We start from the raw sequence: 14345 nt of genomic DNA, 5'->3' as shown, positions 1-14345 counted from the left end.
ATACGTTGATATTTGTGTACAATCCATTCTGAAGGAATAGTCAGTAACAAGAGATCTATTTATTGAGGTTCAGTTGTTCCAGGCTTCCTAATTAGCTATGGCTATATTGAAAAGTTTTCTTTGGATCCCTGAAATGAAAGCCATAATTTATTTGCCTATGAAAGACAAAAGTATCATACAACAAATTATAATTTTAAAATCACACTTTAAAAATATACATAACAGCCAATTATGCTTTCAAAACAATTAATTTTGAAGGCAGAAATATATAAATGAATATTTTCATGTATATATGAAAATGAGCTACTTAGACACCATTAAATACAGAGTGCATTATTTTTGCATCATATTAAATATAATAAGATGTGGTACAGAGCCTTCTACAGATAACTGTGCAAAACCGATTGTAAAATCTTTCACTCCGTTGACAGTTATTTGTAGACTGCAGCAATTTTTGTGAAGTAGGTTACTACCTTCCTTGACATATATTCCTAAACATATGAACACATAGGTTGATATGCATTCCTGGAAAGAGTGCATATGAGGTTTGGAAGAAGGAGGAATATTGGGGAGCTATTGCAAATTACATAATACTGTAACTAACCTAAATATGTTCCTGGAAAGAACCCTGAAGTGACTATTTTGGTAAAGCAAATAATGTTTCTGTAATTTTTTGAAATTGTTTGTCAAAGCCTATTAAGAACTCCGTAGAGTCTGAGATTTACCCTTCTTGCCAGCTAACAGGTTGCAAGGTAACCAGTTTCCTCGATGCTGATGGAAGAACCGACACTCCTCGTTCATAGACAAAGGGTTTTATTAGTCATGGCCCTGCAATGCAAGCAACATGAGCTTCATGCTCACATACATTTCTCTTCCCTCAGATCCCATGGAGGCAATGCAGAAGGGCACAGGAGGATACTGTACACACAGTAGGCAGGTGTCACAGAACCCAAATTCTTTAGAAAGAAGTGAAAGCAAACTTTCCCAATGTTGGCCAAAGAGGAATACATACTGGACAGTAAACAAATATGCTCTGTTCTGGAGACAGAAGTACCTGTGTCTTCTGAGGCTATATAAACATCCTTAAGAAGACAGGTAGTGCTTCTGGTTACAAGATGTGTAGAAGAATGAACAACCCAGGGAATACTCTCAGAGAAGGACATGCCTCTTGGAACACATGACAAAAGCCAAGTCTCTAGGAGAAGAATCAGGCTGCAAGTATAAGGAAAGAAAAGGAGGCCAGGAAGTCTCTATCTGGAGCAAGTTAGGAAGGAAGAAAGCATGGAATAAGACAAAGTTAGAGAAAGGAGCAAGAGATGGATTATGTTGGGACTTTTAATCCATGGAAAGAAAGCAGGATTTATTCTGAAGACAAAAGGGAATCACTGAGTGTTTTCAAACAAGGGAATATCACACTCGGCAATGTAATTTATATTTTTTAAATATTACATCTTAAAATATTACAAGTATTGGCCAAAGTGTGCAAAGTTTCAGTTACTCAAGATCAATGAGCCCTATAGGTCTAATATACAGCATAGGGTCTATAGTTAACAATAGTGTATACACTACTTAACACTACTGTATAGTTTAAATTTTATTTAAAATTTTGTTAAGAGAGAAGATTTTATGTTAAGTGTTTTTATCACAAAATAATAATAAATACAAAAGGTGGGAGGAAGTAATGGGAAAAGATATTGGCTGCTGTGTTGGGAATCCAAGAAGAACAGGAAGAGCAGCAGGCAGATCAGTTATAGAAGGAAAAAGGACTATGGAGACAAGAACTAGCACGGCTGTGTGGGTGGCGGAAAGATGCGATCAAAGTCTGTATCAATTTTGAAGGTAGAGGGGCTTCCCTGGTGGTGCAGCAGGTGAGAATCCGCCTGCCAATGCAGAGGACACAGGTTTAAGCCCTGGTCTGGGAAGATCCCACTAAGCCTGTGCTCTACAACTACTGAGCCCGTGTGCCACAACTACTGAGCCCGTGTGACACAACTACTGAAGCTGTGCACCTACAGCCCATGCTCCGCAACAAGAGAAGCCACCACAATGAGGAAGCCGACGCACCGCAGTGAAGAGTAGCCCCTGCTCGCCGCAACTAGAGAAAGCCCGTGTGCAGCAATGAAGACCAAAAACAGACAAAAATAAATAAATTAAATAAACAAATTTTAAAAAAAGAATTTTGAAGATAGAAATGATAAACGTTAGTGATGACTTCTGTGTGAAGCATTGACTAAGAGGAATAAATCAATAATGGTGCTTAGTTTTTTGCCTTGATAAAATATCATAGATGATGACGACTTCGATTTGAGTGAGGGAAAGAACAAGGATTTTGGAGGGGATGGTGGGAATTAAGAGCTCTATTTTGAAAATATTAAGTTGGGGATCCTCATTGTGCTTTTAAGGGAAGATTATTAGATGGACAGTTGAAAGCATCAGATAGATCAGGGGCTAGATTTGGGCAGAAGATACGTATCTACTGGGAAAGCATAAGTAATATAATATGTAAAGATATAGAAATAGCTGAGGACAGAATAGAGAAAGGAACGTTTTGGCAAGGAGATTGACATGACCAGCTAGGATAGAATAGGAGGAAGGCAAGACAAAGGAGCAAGAGAAGAGACCACAAATTAGGTAGATGGATGTGCAAAATAGCATGTTGTCATGGAAACAGAGAAGAGAATATTTCAAAAACCTGTGTCACAAGCTTCTGAGAAGTCAGGTAACACAAAGATATAGAAGTTACCCCTTGGATTTAGCAACATGGAGTTTTCTGATTACCTGAACAAGAATGGTTTCACTGCAAGCCAAAGTCAAATTAAAACTTGATTTAATAGTTCCCACCACCAGAAGACATTATAATTGTGTGACACGATAGAGGTATTAGCTAATGCTATAATGGCAATCATATTGCAATATAAATGTATTAAATCAATATGTTCACCTTGAACTTATACAATGTTATATGTCAATTATATCTCAATTTTTAAAAGTGAGAAATTTGGTAAAGTTTAAAAATGAGCATTCAGTCATTCAAGGGCATTTCCATTTAATACATTATAGAATATTGCTTATTATGCTATAATCCTATCTGCTTTATCAGTAAACTAAGAGATCTTGGAGAACAGAGGCAGTGCCTTTCACCTTGGTATTCAGGGATGTGTAATATGCATTTAACAAAGAATTAAAATAAACTGAAAAAATGAGCTGATTGAGGAGGAAATGATAAGTACTTAGGTGAAGACTGAAGAATGGTAAGCATAGATGACTCCTTTCTGGAGATCTGCTCTGACACATGACAGAGATACAGGGCTAGAGGAGTGTATGTATGAGGTCAAAGAATTTGTTTTTAACGGGAGATGGTGGAGCATATTTCATATTATTGGGAAAGAACCAAAAAAGGCTGTGATGCTGAGGTCCAAAATGGAGGTCAGTCTTTGGAAAGGCAAAAAGGGCAAGTGGAGAAATTTATGTTCCAAGGGCTCAAAGTCAATTCTTCCACAAAATAGAAGGGTAAATGTAAAATCTGTGCATAGGGGAAATCATATTTGTAGATTTGGCATAAAGAGAAAGGAGTTCTACCCTAATGAAACTTCTATTTTCTCAATGAACTATTGTTCCTCATGTTTCTTCTTAACAAAGTGTCTTATTTTCTGAGGGTAAGACGGAGGTCAGAAGTTGAATGTAGAGATGAGGGACATATTGGGACAGGTGGGAGGATTGAGAAAAGAGGAGAAAGATAGGAAAAATGAACCTACTAGCAAGAGTAATTCTTTTAGAAGGCTATGACTTTGTTCCTAAAGAATGAACATGAGGGACTTCCCTGGTGGTCCAGTGATTAAGACGCTGCACTTCCACTGCAGGGGGCACAGGTTGGATCCCTGGTTGGGAAACTAAGATCCCACATGCAAAAAAAAAAATAAAAAATGAACATGATTCTAAGAAGGCTGTGAGTAGTAGAGAGTATAAAGAGAGCATGGTTCAAAGTGAGGAGTAATTAGGAGAAGAGCTTGATAATACAGGTTGTGTTCACAAGCCTGGCTACACTATGTTAGGTGCCTAATGTGTATTATTTTAATTCTCAAAAATCATGAGGCTGTATTATACCTATATACAACTAGGTAGAGAAGACCAAAAGGAAACATATAAAATAGTTTGTAACTTATTTAAGGATAGTGGGATTACATATTTCCCCATCTATTTTTCAACTATTCTGCACTATTGTTTTAATGCTTTAATAATATAAATGTTAATTCATGCTATTAAAAATATCATGAGGAAGGTATGATTTTCCCATTTTACAGTTGAAAAGACCAAGGTTCAGAGATGTAACACAGTTTTCCTAAGGTTAACCACAACCAATAAGTAGCAGGGTTTGTATTCACGATCAAGTCTGAATCCTAAGCTCATGCTCTTCTCCCAACAGTGGAGAGCATGAGAGACCTTATTCAAGGAAGGTATGTGAAGAGACCTCTGTTTCAGGAAGACAATTTTTGTAAAAATGTGGCTAAATTGGAGGAACAGAGACAAGAGGTAGCAACGAGCTTGGCAAGTATTACAATTGTCCAGGTACTTGATCAAGGCATAAAGGGAAAGGATACCCTGATGGAAGGGTAGAGACTAGAGATCCATAGGTATGTTAAGTAGGTATTGAGGTGATAGACCCAACATCTACCTAATCATTTCCTCTCCACCAATTTACTTCTATTCTGCTATGGATGGCTTTAAAAAGGAGATGTTAGTGTCATTTTTCCCTCCCTTCCCTTTTCACCTTCTCCCTCAACTTCAGAGTAATTGAGGAGGAGGGAAGAGGAGGTGGGGGAGGGATAGGAGGAGAGGACTTGCAAGGCACTAAGGCAAGCTCAGTCACGCTTTCCCAGGAAGTTTCAGGAATAGGTTAGCATGAGTGACCTGGAGTGATTCTAAGCACTAGAAGGGAGATGCTGGCGCTCCAGGACACTGGCAAGACAACTGCACTTCAAAACCATCCTCCCCATGGGCTTGTTTTGCTTGAAAAACACATTCCCCATTCACTTTGTGTATGTATGTGAGGACTATGGAAAACTGAAGAGAACACTATTTGAAAACAAATGATCCAATATTACTTTAAAACCAATTGCCTTATGTGAGCATATTCTCAATCTTCTCCATAGGTTTGTAATAAGCAGAAACATTTTCCTAACAGGTGCAGTTGCCACAATGAATGTCACAGTGGGCACACGAGGTGTTTTATCTACAGTTGGGTCATTGAAGCAAAATTCAGAATAATGAAAATATATGCCTGCTCAGATGTCTTCAGAACAAATCATTTGCCCGATGGTAACTGATTCTCACTGAGGGCAGGGGAACACAAGGAAAGTGCTGGGACTCACTCCATATTTCTGTTACCACCTGTATAGCTACTCCACAGAGTATAAATAAAGTGTGAATTTGTCTTTGGGGCAGTATATAATTTCATGTATTTTTTCTGCCTCAGGTTTTCTGTTATTCCTTTTTCACACAACAGCTTTCTTTGATTTTTTTTGTTTTTAATGTGCCAGGTAGTACACATTTGTTTCTCTTTTTTCCCCTCATGGTATGAGGGAATATCCCTGAAGAGATGTTGTGTTAAAAATTGCCAAACTCACTTTGCTTTTGATGTGCCATGTTCAAAGCTACTTTTTGGAGAACACATTGGAGGAATGTACTCCTTGTTGTGTACTGTACATTTAATAGAAGGAAGGTAGTTGGAAATGCATTGTAACAGAACTCTTGAAGACAGCAGTGTCCTTGAGCACTCTGAGACAGGTAGAAGGAAAAATCTGGCAAAGCGTTCACAGAATGAGACACAAAGGTTGCATTTACAAGTTTGTTAACGGCTAAGAATAATATTATATATTTTTAAAAAGATATCCATAGTAATGAAACGCTCAGGGCAAGGACGATTTTAACAACTCAAATAGGCAGTTTCAAAGCATTAAAAATTAGAATAAAGTGCAGGGAAAAAAATCCCAAAATGAACAACAAACAATTAGTAGCAATATTTCCCCTAAAACCAGTTGGCAGTGAAACTTCATAGGTTAGGTCCTCACCCTCTTAAACACAAACACATAAATACATACACACACACACACACACACACACACACACACACACACACACCATTTTCCTCAGACCTAAGCTGATATTTGATACTCAAAGCTGTGATAAGAATTAACTGAACTTAACCATTGAATAACCAGCTTGTACATTGGTTTTTATTCTCTGTAGTGAAAAGCAGGAGATTCAAATTGAGCCATGTTGAAACACAGCCTATCCTTAAAAGGAGACCCTGCCAGCCTGGCCATTTTTAATCTGGAAGATGCTGACATGATGTATAGAGAGGTGAGATATAGGGCTAGATTAAGGGTACCTACAGGTTTTATGGGGAAATGTATTATACATACAGGGAACTGAAAACATTGAAATAAAAGGAGATAATTACAGAATGCTTTTGAGAGAGAACTAACGGTATTCCAAAAGTACTGAAATGGTATAAATGTGCACTATAATAGTTTGCTAAGGCTCCCATCACAGAGTACTACAGACTGACTGGCTTAAACAACAGAAATCTATTTCCTCACAGTCCTCTAGTCTAAAAGCTCAAAATCAAGATGTCAGTGAGGTTGGTTTCACCTTGAGATCTCTCTTCTTAGCTTGTAGATGGCCATCTTATCCCTATCTTCACATGGTCTAACTTCTGTGCTCTGTGTCCTAACCTCCTCTTCTTAAAAGAACACTGATTACACTGGATTAGGACCCACCACCAAGAACCTCATTTAGCCTTAATTACCTCTTTAAAGACCTTATCTCATCAGTCACATTCTAAGATACTAGGGGTTAGGGCTTCAACATATGAACTTTTTTCTTTTTTTTAGATTTTGTATCATTTTTTAGAAAGATAGAAACTCTGACTGGTATAAAAATTATACAAGCTTCCTGTGGACACTACCACTCCCTGGCATTATCAGAAGGTAAAAACGTCTTCTTGGATCGCCTACGTGTCATCAGGAAGTAATTTTTTAAATAAGAATGATACCTGTACCTAGAGTCTGTCATACAGAGTGAAGCAAGTCAGAAAGAGAAAAACAAATACCGTACACCAACACATATATATATATGGAATCTAAAAAAGAAAAAAAAAGTTCTGAAGAACCTAGGGGCAGGACAGGAATAAAGACGCAGATGTAGAGAATGGATTTGAGGACACGGGGAGAGGAAGGGTAATATGGGACAAAGTGAGAGAGTGGCATGGACATATATACACTACCAAATGTAAAATAGATAGCTAGTGGGAAGCTGCCGCATAGCACAGGGAGATCAGCTCGGTGCTTTGTGACCACCTAGAGGGGTGGGATAGGGAGGGTGGGAGGGAGACGCAAGAGGGAAGAGATATGGGAACATATGTATATGTATAACTGATTCACTTTGTTATAAAGCAGAAACTAACACACCATTGTAAAGCAATTATACTCCAATAAAGATGTTAAAAAAAATGATACCTGTTGAGTTTAATGCACTGGGGTTCATTTTAATGCATTTAAAGTTAAAAAGAAAACTTAGATGTTATAACTTACAGAAATCTGACATGTGTTGGCATTTCTCTGAGTAGCATTAGAAGAACTTGATTTTTGACTTGTAAATTTTCCATCTCTGGTCAAATTCAAATAAAATGTTGTGTTTTTCCCCCCTCCCAAGTCATTCCACAAGTATTTATTTGCCTACATTGTTTCCAGCAAAGAGGATACAGCCGTTAACAAACCTAATACCCTGCTTTCATGAAGCTTATATTCTGGGGAGATGTAGGGGAAGTGAGCCTTAAACACACAAATAGTTGTGTGATGTAACAGGAATAAGGGTGTGAAGAGAAGTGAGGAGAGGCAAGGGGACAGAAAGTGAGGAGGTGGGTGGAGGTAAGGGGTCTTTCTATTTTATAAAGGAGGTCAGGGAAGCTATCTTTATAAGGTGAGATGTGAACAAAGACTGAAAGGAAGGGAGAGACATGATGCTAAGGCCATGGTCCAGAGCATGATCCAGATGCAAGGCCATGATGAGGGGGGTGCTCAGGAGCAGCAGGGGGGCTGGAGACAGGGATGAGGGAGCCAGGAGAGATGAGGTCTGAGAAGTGGTCATGGGAATCCGGGTGACATGGGGCTTATTAGCTGTGGTAAGAATTGACCTTTTATTGACTGAGAGAGCAAGCTCCTGAAGGGTTCCATCTGACTTATATTTATTTTTATTTATTTATTTATTATTTATTTGTTTAAGACTTAATTGATCATATATTTTTATCATGCATCAGTCTTTTGCAAACATAAAAAGGAAAATGTGGACCACCAAACTGGTAAAGCTTTTCCTAAAGCTTCCTTGTATTCTTTTTTTTTTAATATCTCTCTTAATTCTTTTTTTATACAGCAAGTTCTTATTAGTCATCAATTTTATACACATCAGTGTATACATGGCAATCCCAATCGCCCAATTCAGCACACCACCCCCAACCCCCACCGCTTTCCCCACTTGGTGTCCATAGGTTTGTTCTCTACATCTGTGTCTCAACCTCTGCCCTGCAAACCAGTTCATCTATACCATTTTTCTAGGTTCCACATATATGCGTTAACACACGATACCTGTCTTTCTCCCTCTGACCCACTCCATTCTGCACAACAGTCTCCAGATCCATTCACGTCTCAAAAAATGACCCAATTTTTTTCCTTTTTATGGCTGAGTAATATTCCATTATATATATGTACCACATCTTCTTTATCTGTTCATCTGATGATGGGCATTTAGGTTGCTTCCATGTCCTGGCTATTGTAAATAGTGCTGCAATGAACATTGGGGTGCATGTGTCCTTTTGAATTATGGTTTTCTCTGGGTATATGCCCAGTAGTGGGATTACTGGATCATATGGTAATTCTATTTTTAGTTTTTTAAGGAACCTCCATACTGTTCTCCATAGTGGTAATATCAATTTACATACCCACCAACAGTGCAAGAGGGTACCCTTTTCTCCACACTCTCTCCAGAATTTGTTGTTTGTAGGTTTTCTAATGATGCCCATTCTAACCGGTGTGAGGTGATACCTCATTGTAGTTTTGATTTGCATTTCTCTAATAATTAGTGATGGTAAGCAGCGTTTCATGTGCTTCTTGGCCATCTGTATGTCTTCTTTGGAGAAATGTCTATTTAGGTCTTCTGCCTATTTTTAGATTGGGTTGTTTGTTTTTTTAATATTGAGCTGCATGAACAGTTTATATATTTTGGAGATTAATTCTTTGTCCATTGATTTGTTTGCAAATATTTTCTCCCATTCTGAGGGTTGTCTTTTCGTCTTGTTTATGGTTTCCTTTGCTGTGCAAAAGCTTTGAAGTTTCATTAGGTTCCATTTGTTTATTTTTGTTTTTATTTACATTACTCTAGGAGGTGGATCAAAAAAGATCTTGCTGTGATTTATGTCAAAGAGTGTTCTTCCTATGTTTTCCTCTAAGAGTTTTAGAGTGTCCGGTCTTACATTTAGTTCTCGAATCCATTTTGAGTTTATTTTTGTGTATGGTGTTAGGGAGTGTTCTAATTTCATTCTTTTACATGTAGCTGTCCAGTTTTCCCAGCACCACTTATTGAAGAGACTGTCTTTTCTCCATTGTATATCCTTGCCTCCTTTGTCATAGATTGGTTGACCATAGGTGCATGGGTTTATCTCTGGGCTTTCTATCTTGTTGCGTTGATCTATGTTTCTGTTTTCGTGCCAGTACCATATTGTCTTGATTACTGTAGCTTTGTAGTATAGTCTGAAGTCAGGGAGTCTGATTCCTTCAGCTCCGTTTTTTTCCCTCAAGGCTGCTTTTGCTATTCGGGGTCTTTTTTGTCTCCAAACAAATTTTAAGATATTTTGTTCTAGTTCTGTAAAAAATGCCATTGGTAATTTGATAGAGATTGCATTGAATCTGTAGATTGCTTTGAGTAATATAGTCATTTTCACAATATTGATTCTTCCAATCCAAGAACATTGTATATCTCTCCATCTGTTGGTATCATCTTTAACTTCTTTCATCAATGTCTTATTATTTTCTGCATACAGGCCTTTTCTCTCCCTAGGTAGGTTTATTCCTAGGTATTTTAATCTTTTTGTTGCAGTGGTAAATGGGAGTGTTTCCTTAATTTCTCTTTCAGATTTTTCATCCTTCGTGTATAGGAATGGAAGAGATTTCTGTGCATTAATTTTGTATCTTGCTACTTTACCAAATTCATTGATTAGCTCTAGTAGTTTTCTGGTGGCATCCTTAGGATTCTCTATGTATAGTATCATGTCATCTACAAACAGTGACAGTTTTACTTCTTCTTTTCCAGTTTGTATTCCTTTTATTTCTTTTTCTTCTCTGATTGCTGTGGCTAGGACTTCCAAAGCTATGTTGAATAATAATGGTGAGAGTGGACATCCTTGTCTTGTTCCTCATCTTAGAGGAAATGTTTTCAGATTTTCACCATTGAGAATGATGTTTGCTGTGGGTTTGTCATATAATGCCTTTATTATGTTGAGGTAGGTTCCCCCTATGCCCACTTTCTGGAGAGTTTTTATCATAAGTCAGTGTTGAATTTTGTCAAAAGCTTTTTCTGCATCTATTGGGATGATCATATGGTTTTTCTTCTTCAATTTGTTAATATGGTGTATCACATTGATTGATTTGCATATATTGAAGAATCCTTGCATCCCTGGGATAAATCTCAGTTGATCATGGTGTATGGTCCTTTTAATGTGTTGTTGGATTCTATTTGCTAGTATTCTGTTGAGGATTTTTGCATCTATATTCATCAGTGATATTTTTCTGTAATTTTCTGTTTTTGTAATATCTTTTTCTGTTTTTGGTATGAGGGTGATGGTGGCCTCATAGAACAAGTTTGGGAGTTTTCCTTCCTCTGTAATTTTTTGGAAGAGTTTGAGAAGGATGGGTGTTAGCTTTTCTCTAAATGTTTGATAGAATTCAACTGTGAAACCATCTGGTCTGGGACCTTTGTTTTTTGGAAGATTTTAAATCACAGTTTCAATTTCATTACTTGTGATTTGTCTGTTCATATTTTCTATTTCTTCCTGGTTCAGTCTTGGAAGGTTATACCTTTCTAAACATTTCTTCCAGGTTGTCCATTTTATTGGCATAGAGTTGCTTGTAGTAGTCTCTTAGGATGCTTTGTATTTCTGTGGTGTCTGTTGTAACTTCTCCTATTTCATTTCTAATTTTATGGATTTGAGTCCTCTCCCTCTTTTTGTTGATGAGTCTGGCTAATGGTTTATCAATTTTGTTTATCTTCTCAAAGAACCAGCTTTTAGTTTTATTGATCTTTGCTATTGTTTTCTTTGTTTCTATTTCATTTATTTCTGCTGTGATCATTATGATTTCTTTCCTTCTGCTAACTTTGGGTTTTGTTTGTTCTTCTTTCTCTAGTTCCTTAGGTGTAAGGTTAGATTGTTTATTTGAGATTCTTCTTGTTCTTGAGGTAGGCTTGTATAGTTATAAACTTCCCTCTTAGAACTGCTTTTGCTGCATCCCATAGGTTTTGGATTGTCGTGTTTTCGTCATTTGTCTCTAGGTATTTTTTGATTTCCTCTTTGATTTCTTCAGTGATCTCTTGGTTATTTAGTAACGTATTGTTTAGCCTCCATGTGTTTCTGTTTTTTACGTTTTTTTCCCTGTAATTCATTTCTAATCTCATAGCGTTGTGGTCCGAAAAGATGCTTGATATGATTTCAATTTTCTTAAATTTACTGAGGCTTGATTTGTGACCCAAGATGTGATCTATCTTGGAGAATGTTCCTTGCACACATGAGAAGAAAGTGTAATCTGCTGTTTTGGGATGGAATGTCCTATAATTATCAATTAAATCTATCTGGTCTCTTGTGTCATTTAAAGCTTCTGTTTCCTTATATATTTTCATTTTGGATTATCTGTCCATTGGTGTAAGTGAGGTGTTAAAGTCCCCCACTATTATTGTGTTACTGTCTTTTTCCTCTTTTATAGCTGTTAGCAGTTGCCTTATGTACTGAGGTGCTCCTATGTCGGTGCATATATATTTATAATTGTTATATCTTCTTCTTGGATTGATCCCTTGATCATTATGTAGTGTCCTTCCTTGTCTCTTGTAGCATTCTTTATTTTAAAGTCTATTTCATCTGATATGTGTATTGCTACTCCAGCTCTCTTTTGATTTCCATTTGCATGGAATATCTTTTTCCATCCCCTCACTTCCAGTCTGTATGTGTCCCTAGGTCTGAAGTGGGTCTCTTTTGGACAGCATATATATGGGTCTTGTTTTTATATCCATTCAGCAAGCCTGTGTCTTTTGGTTGGAGCATTTAATCCATTCATGTTTAAGGTAATTATCGGTATGTATGTTCCTATTACCATTTTCTTAATTGTTTTGGGTTTGTTTTTGTAGGTCCTTTCTTCTCTTGTGTTTCCCACTTAGAGAAGTTCCTTTAGCATTTGTTGTAGAGCTGGTTTGGTGGTGCTGAATCCTCTTAGCTTTTGCTTGTCTGTAAAGCTTTTGATTTCTCCATTGAATCTGAATGAGATCCTTGCCAGGTAGAGTAATCTTGCTTGTAGTTTCTTCCCTTTCATCACTTTAAATATGTCATGCCACTCCCTTCTGGCCTGTAGAGTTTCCGCTGAGAAATCAGCTGTTAACCTTATGGGAGTTCCCTTTTATATTATTTGTCATTTTTCCCTTGCTGCCTTCAACAATTTTTCTTTGTCTTTAATTTTTGCCAATTTGATTACTATGTGTCTTGGCGTGTTTCTCCTTGGGTTTATCCTGTATGGGACTCTCTGCGCTTCCTGGACTTGGGTGGCTATTTCCTTTCCCATGTTAAGGAAGTTTTTGACTATAATCTCTTCAAATATTTTCTTGTGTCCTTTCTCTCTCTCTTCTCCTTCTGAGACCCCTATAATGCGAATGTTGCTGCATTTAATGTTGTTCCAGAGGTCTCTTAGGCTGTCTTCATTTCTTTTCATTCTTTTTTCTTTATTCTGTTCCACAGCAGTGAATTCCACCATTCTGTCTTCCAGGTCACTTATCCGTTCTTCTGCCTCAGTTATTCTGCTGTTGATTCCTTCTAGTGTATTTTTCACTTCAGTTATTGTATTTTTCATCTCTGTTTGTTTGTTCTTTAATTCTTCTATATTTTTTTTAAACTTTTCTTGCATCTTCTCGATCTTTGCCTCCATTCTTTTTCCGAGGTCCTGGATCATCTTCACTATCATTATTCTGAATTCTTTTTCTGGAAGGTTGCTTATCTCCACTTCATTTAGTTGTTTTTCTGGGGTTTTATCTTGTTCCTTCATCTGGTTTATAGCCCTCTGCCTTTTCATCTTGTCTATCTTTCTGTGACTGTCGTTTTTGTTCCACAGGCTGCAGGATTGTAGTTCTTCTTACTTCTGCTATCTGCCTTCTGGTGGATAAGGCTATCTAAGAGGCTTGAGCAAGTTTCCTCCAACATATGAATTTTGGAGAGACACAATTCAGCTTTATAATGTGTACCAAATGAATTGACATCACACTGAACACTTGTTAGTGTAAAGAACTGACATGCCTGTTCCTTGTCTCCAAGGAGCTTACAAATGAGTGTGACATATAGTGCCTATAGATCTCTATAATAAAGTATCCTTCACAGAGCACTAGAACGTACATGTTAAAGGACTACAACTGATTGAATAACCAAGTCAATGAAATCAAAGGAGACACACAGAACATGTGACATTTGATCTGTGACTTGAAACATGATCAGGAATTCACTAAAAAGGGAGGTATTATGAAGACTATGTCTGAGGGGACCATGGCAGCCTGGCAATAGCATAGACATTTCAGAGAGACTTAGTCAAGGCTTAAGATATCCCCAGGCACAAGCAGTGAATTAATACAAATGTCATTAAAACTGCAACATCTAAGAGCTATAATATATTCCAGAAAATGAAGGGAAATCCTATATTATGTATAAAATTCAACTTTAAGGTTTGGTCTTCATGGATTTTGGTACCAAGCTATTGCTCCAACCTTGGAGTCTTAAAACAGTATTCAAAATTTGACATTGGGAATTCCTGATCCCCCAGGAGCTTGGGACAGAGATGCATTTAAATCATAATTAGGATACAAGCTAAAGCAATCACACATATGTGGGAAGGTGGCTTTATGTACACAATGGACTTATCTACCAGGGACTCTCATCACATTTAGATGCGATTCAGGAATTTTTGTGACATTTTCTCTCTCGTTCATCTTAGAAAACTCAAGATTTGACTGCCTCATTAACCAGAAAGATAATTCTTTTAGTAGGAATGGTG

The sequence above is a fragment of the Orcinus orca genome, chromosome 3 (genome assembly GCF_937001465.1).
Source record: "Orcinus orca chromosome 3, mOrcOrc1.1, whole genome shotgun sequence".
Taxonomy (NCBI): Eukaryota; Metazoa; Chordata; class Mammalia; order Artiodactyla; family Delphinidae; genus Orcinus; species Orcinus orca.
This window is presented reverse-complemented; position numbering follows the sequence as displayed.